Below are 6,566 nucleotides of genomic sequence, written 5' to 3'. Positions count from 1 at the left end.
GATATTTGGCAAAACTAATACAATTATGTAAAGTTTAAAAATAAAATTAAAAAAAAAAGAAAACTGACCTTTTCCAGTCCTGTGGCCACTGCTGAGTTTTCCAAATTTGCTGGCATATTGAGTGCAGCACTTTCACAGCATCATCTTTCAGGATTTAGAATAGTTCAACTGGATTCACTGGAGAGTATATAACCTCATTGCTAACACTAGCAGGAGGGTACTCTTTCTGCCCCCTTCTGATGCCTATGTCAGAAGCTTTCTCTATCTCCTTTATACTTTAATAAAACTTTATTACACAAAAGCTCTGAGCGATCAAGCCTCGTCTCTGGCCCCGGATTGAATTCTTCTCCTCCGGGGGCCAAGAATCCCAGTGTCTTCACATGATTCAACAACCTTTCAGACCTTTGTTGGCAAAGTAATGTCTCTGGTTTTAATATGCTGTCTAGGTTGGTCATAACTTTTCTTCCCAGGAGTAAGCGTATTTTAATTTCATGGCTGCAGTCACCATCTGCAGTGATTTTGGAGCCCCCCAAAATAAAGTCTGTCACTGTTTCTCCATCTATTTGCCATGAAGTGTGTGTGTAATTGTGCATTATTTTCATTGTTGTATAGGAGAAATCAACATAACACTGTAAATAAATTAACCTCCAATTGAAAAAAAATTATTGACACAGAGCTTGAATGCAACAAAAGCTCAGTAAACAAATGTTGACCCTTCTATATAGTCGTATGATGGAGCCTAAAATTCTAATTCCTTGAAACATGAAGGCTTAAGAGAAAAGCAGACAAAGTGGGAGGCATGGTTCTTTCATATGGGGTCTAAGTAAAGAAGGGAGCTCAAGGACTGCACTGTTATGGGTCAGTTGGTCTGTTCTCTGAGGTGCCCCCTAGTAGATGGCAGAGAGCAGCTGATCATGTATCTGAGAGCCCTGCCATGGTTGGTGGCCACCCACTAACTCACCTCCCAGTGAGTCTGAATCCCAGCCCTACTCCCTCCTAGCTGTGGAATCATAGACCCAACCCTTAACCCCTCTGAGGCTCAAGTGCTTCATCTGCTCATAGATATAGGAGTGCTTGCCTTGAGGGCTGTGTGAGGATTAAGTGAGTTACTACATATTCCTCAGAGTCATAATGACACTTGATAAATGTGAATTGTCACTCAACTGCTCCTAAGTGTAACCTTGAAGTTCTTTTACTTCTTAATCCTGAGCCCTGATCACCTTCTCCTAATCAGTGCTCATGTGCTTTGTCATTCCCCACCCACCTGTCTTCAAGAGCATCATTTCATTCAGAGTGACGGAGGGTGCTCCCATGGTGGCTCCCAGGACGTTTGTGAAGACACTCATGCCCTGCACTATGGGACCATCAGGCTTCTCTCTCTCCTCTCTGCCCCACAGGAATCATCCTCCCCTCTCCTTTTATGGGCTTCATCACAACCCAAAGGTGTGGCCAAACCCAGAGGTACAATGGTGGTGGGAGGAGGAGATGGGATGCTCTCTCCACAACAACCTGTCCTCCTGCTCCTGCTCTGAGATTCTTGTCCCCTGGTAGATTGATGCTAGGAGTTTGACCCACATGTCCTGGCCCTGGTGTACTCTCTGCAGGTGTTTGACCCATCTTGGTTCACATCAGGTTCTACTCGACACAGCCATGCCTTCCTGCCCTTCTCAGGAGGATCCAGGTGAGGCCTCTGTACTGGGGGAAGCAGATGTCACTGGTTGCTACCTGCTGTATGTGACTGTCTACATTCATATGTGGAGCATGAAGTTCTGTTTTTGTATGTTGATGTGCTGAGAAGGAGGCCTGGGTCTCCATGTACAAGAAAGCCTTCAGGGCCCTCCATAATGGCGTTGACCTCCTGATGTCCACAAGGATTGACCTCATTTCCATGTCAGTGGCCAATCCAAAGTATCCAGAGTTTTCCTCACTTTAGGAGTATGACTTTTTAGCACTAGAAGTTTTCATGAACATTAAACTACACATTTGGTTAGCACAATTTCAGTCACCTTAAAAGGTGATTTTATCTGTTCCCGCATTCCTAGTTGGTACACTGCCTTTTTGTTTAATTCACCAATTTCCCCTCACAGTATCTGTCATGTTTGCATGGGTTTGGAACTTCAGCTTCGTTCCATGTATAGGATCAGCTACAGTTGTAGTTTGAAGAAGGTTTCACGGTTATGAGCGTGTTCTCTATTTCTGCAGTAACTCCGATAGTTTTGACTGTGTATTAATATAACCGTGACATATTTTCCTGTTGCCAAAATTCTATATATAATAGCAGAGGTTATATACCATAGTCCCAGATTGTACAGAGTCTAATGTTAGTAAGAAAAGGCGTAAAGTGGAGAACAATCAAGTCTGCTTTGGGGAGTGTATTGCTGATCCTGCTCATGGTGCCAACTATCTTGCTGTTCACACTGTGCACACTGTTTGCTGAGCCCAGGGTAGTCAAGGCATGGGCTAAGAGGCTGGAAGAAGACTGGAGGAGCCATAGGAACTGCAGACACGTTTATTCTCTCCTGGCTGGCAAGGCTGCCATAACACTGCCTGTCTCCTTGCTGATGCAGCAGCTGTAGCAGCAGTCATAACATAACCATAAGGCAGCCAGAACACAGTCAGAACATAACCTCGTATAACATAACCATGATGTTGCTCCAATATAGCCCCAATGCAGCAGGAGCCAGGGTTTTCTTGGTGAAACTAATTAAGGTGTACCACACACCGCCCCCAGGGCCTTTCCAGGTGGAGCTTATATAACAAAAGTAGCCCCAGTCCAAGCGAGTACCATGTGAAGTGTGAATGCAGTGCCATACAGTGATCTCATCTGTTACATAATCATTGTTTACAAACTGTGGGGCAAGAGCAAGAGGCCGCAGGGCAAGAGAGCCTGACCATGTCATCTTGGTTAATTTGCTCTTTCCCTACAGGTGGAAAGCTTCCTTGTATTTGACAGATGCATTTGAAAAATCCCTTGCATGTAAAGTATAAAGCACCCTTGAAATAGCTGTTAACCTGGATGATACACTCCTAAATGATTGCTGTGAAATCGTAAAGGCTACAAAAAGTTTGGCTTCCCTGGTAGGTCAGTTGGTAAAGAGTCTGCCTGCAATGCAGGAGACCTGTGTTTGATCCCTGGGTTGGGAACATCCGCTGGAGAAGGAAATGGAACCCACTCCAGTATTCTTGCCTGGAGAATCCCAAGGACTGGTGGGAATCCCATGGGCTACATACAGTCCATGGCATCGTAATTTCAGTGACTTTGTAACTTAGTAGAAACAAGTTTTTTCTGACTCTACAGTTCTAGGAAATTTTCAACTGTGAATCAACATTCACAGAACAGCTTTGAAGCAAATTGTCTTCCTGAATTGCTTCTAGGATTTGGTTTACACCACGGTCCAGTCCTTCCTTGTAGACATGGCTGCACGTCATGCAGCTGCCACTAGAGGAAAGGCACTAGGCAGCTTGATTTTAGGTCAGAATGAATATTTGTTATGCTCTCAGTCCATTTGAGTTGTTTTCAATTCAATTAATATTGTTCAAATGTGAAAGTATGTATTAAGCGTGTCTCCATGTGCCAAGACCTGTGCTAGGAGATGGGAACACAGGGATGATAACGCTGTCCTCCCCCAGGGCTCACTGTCAACAACATGTCTCCTCAAGACAGACATCATTCACACATCCACTCTTTCACTCATTCATTCCTTGGGCAGACTGTGGAGGATCCACGATCCAGCACTGTGCTGGACACTGGATGTGCTGTGTCCTTGAGTTACACCCATGGTGCCTTCAGGGTCCAGAGTGGGAAGAGGTGCAGCCAGCAGAGGGGGTGAGGGTGGTGGTCACTGGATGGAGCCTTGAGCATGAGGATGGCAGAGGCGAGGGGCGGGGACCTCAACCGTCGCTGAGTCAGGAAGACGAGAGGGACAGATCCCAGGTGAGTGAGGAAGAATCCAGAGAGGGCTGTGATGCCACTGAGGTACTGGGACGTGTGCTCCCTGTGATGCGGAAGATAGCAGGCCTGGAGCTACTGTGGGTTTAGAGGGAGGGGAGGAATGGAGGCTGAAAAGGCCAGATGAGGAGCCCAAGGGATGGTTAGGAGGGTCATTTCTGAATTAGAATGGGAAGGTTCCAAAGGTAGATTGACCAAGGAGGTGAAGGGAGACAAGAAGTCAGATCATTAATTGGGAGGCAAATGATCAGCAGGTTCAGGGTCATTAACCCTTGTCCTCTCTAGGAAGGCTCCCTGTTGCCATTCTGATTCCTTGCACAACCCTGTCTTATCATCTCTTGGGACTGAACAGCCTGTTTTTCCACCATAGGTGGTAAGGTCCCGAGAGGGTGTCTCAGGACCCCTGCCCCCTACAGTGCCCTGGGCTGACCTGAAACCAGGAATTGCCCATGGACGAGTGAATAAAGTACTAGTTCACATTTTGATCCACTTGACTTGACTCTGTGGCTTACAGCACTGATGCCTCCCTACAGGTTTCCTGCTGAGAGCAGGAGTAGGAAGTTGGAGATAGTCCTTGGAGAGGTGGGCTTTGTCTTAGGTCAGGGGGAGAGTTTGGCCCAAAGCTTCGCTGGCAAGTTCATTGTGATGAGTAAGGAAGGGATCAGGGCTGGGCCATGTAGAGGACAGCCCTGAATCCCTGTGCTCAGCAGGGGTTAGAAGCCTCCGCTGTCTTCCTTTTCCCCTCCTTACCCAGGAACTGCATCGGGAAGCAGTCTGCCATGAATGATGCAAGGTGGCCGTGGCCCTGACCTTGCTTCGTTTTGAGCTGTCATCGGATCCCTTCAGGGTCCTTGTGCCTGCTTCAGTCATGGTGCAGAGATCCAAAAATGGGATCCACTTTCAACTCAGGAAGCTCTCTGATCCAGGTGGGGACAAGGACAAGCCCTGAGGGCCCCTGCCCGCCATCCTGTCTTGCTGTCACTCTCCCTGTCCTTGCCCCTTTGCCCACTTCCAGCTTTGATCTGCCTGCCTGCCAGCTTGCCTCATCTCCTGCCTCCTGCCCAGCAGCTGACTTTCTGCCCTTCTCCTCTCACCTTTCTCCAGGCTCTCTATCTGCTGTCTCTCCATCTGTCTCTGACCCCCTGTATCTCTCACTGTCCACCTAATCCTGATTGCCTGCTCTCCTCCAGCATGTCTATTCTCTCCTGTGTTTTTTCCCTTCTGCCTGCCTGTATACCTGTATTCACTTCTATTTTGATGCTACAATAATTTGCCTCTGCCTTAGGGACTTAGAACAACACAAAGTTATCCTCTGATGGTTCTGGAGTGAGAAGTCAGAAATGGGTTTCCCTGGACACAACCAAGATGTTGGAAGGTCCCCTATCCAGAGACCTAGGTTAGGATTGCACTTTTTGCTGTTTTCACATCTGGAGCTGCAATCCTTGCATTCCTTGGCTCCTGGGCCCTCCTCCACATTCAAGTCCTGAGGCATCTACAAATGTCCCTCTGCTTCTGTCTTCACATAATCTTCTCTTTTATCAGGACTTGTGATTTACCTGGGTAATTCAGATAAAACAGGCTTGTTCTGGGGTTTTGGGAACTAGGACGAGGACACCTGGGGAGCCATCACAGGACCTGCTAAATCCTGTGTGACTTCTTTGCCCTGTGCTCAGCTCTCTCCCATGTGTGAGATGGGCCTACCCTTGTTTCACTCACATGGCATCCTCTTTCCCCATCTCTGCATAAAGTTCACAATATCATATGGAGTGTGTATGTCTGCTCTGAAAGGAATTGGATGAAACAGAAGAGAGATAAGTGGAGGGAAGACAGCGGAGAGGAGGAGGGAAAATGACACCTGCTCTGTGGGGCTGGAACCCCAGCAGGGAGAGCATGTCCAGCCCCCTTGCAGCCTCACACTCTGGGGTCCCTCATGCCCCACACCCTGCCTGGCATCTGAGGCCCCCGTGACAGCTGAGTCAGGAGAAAGGGCTTGTCTCCAAAGGCTCAGAGGGAAGATGCTCACACCAGCACCTGTCGGGGAAGGAGCCTCCTGCCCTTCTCTGGTAGCTTCCTCATCACATCTGTAGAGGGGCCCAGCCAGCACCCACCCTGTGCTAGCAGGGAAGACATTACAGACTTGTCCAGGCACAAGGGTCTCTACTCCAGAAGAGATTTAAGCAGAGCCCAGCCTGGCCATGTCAGGCAGCCTCCTGGCAGCCCTTCCTCACAGGCAAGGCCTCAGGCTCTTCAGAGGCCAAGAGTGGACGCCTGTCCTGGAGGACCTGAGAGGAATTAGCTGGGCACAAGCCTTGGCTGTTGCGGGGGTATGTCAGACTCGAATCCAGGACAGCTGGTGTCACCTCTCCCACAGGACAGCACCTTGGAATCCCTGACATGTGGACTGGCCACTCTGTGTGAGGACAGGCTTCTTCAGCCCTGCCATTCCTGGAGACCATGTTGGGGCCTGTCCTCCTGACCCTGGGCACTGACCAGAAACAGGCCCCTTGTACTCCACCTCTAGCCTTTCTGCACCCAGCCCTGCTACCTTATGGCTCTGCACACAAGTCCTCTTCCTCCCACCCCTGCCCTTCCTAGCCCAGGGCCCTGGTGCCAGAGG

The 6,566-nt window shown here is 48.7% G+C and overlaps 1 pseudogene; it reads left to right on the top strand.

The window, feature by feature from the left end:
• The window catches only part of LOC104984626, a 9,724-nt pseudogene extending 4,826 nt beyond the window's left edge, over positions 1-4,898 (top strand).
• Positions 4,899-6,566: the final 1,668 nt, after the last annotated feature.

This window comes from Bison bison, unplaced genomic scaffold (assembly GCF_000754665.1).
Source record: "Bison bison bison isolate TAMUID 2011002044 unplaced genomic scaffold, Bison_UMD1.0 scf7180017864033, whole genome shotgun sequence".
Taxonomy (NCBI): Eukaryota; Metazoa; Chordata; class Mammalia; order Artiodactyla; family Bovidae; genus Bison; species Bison bison.
The sequence above is the reverse complement of the archived record's forward strand: the minus strand, read 5'-3'. Positions and strand labels throughout refer to the sequence as shown.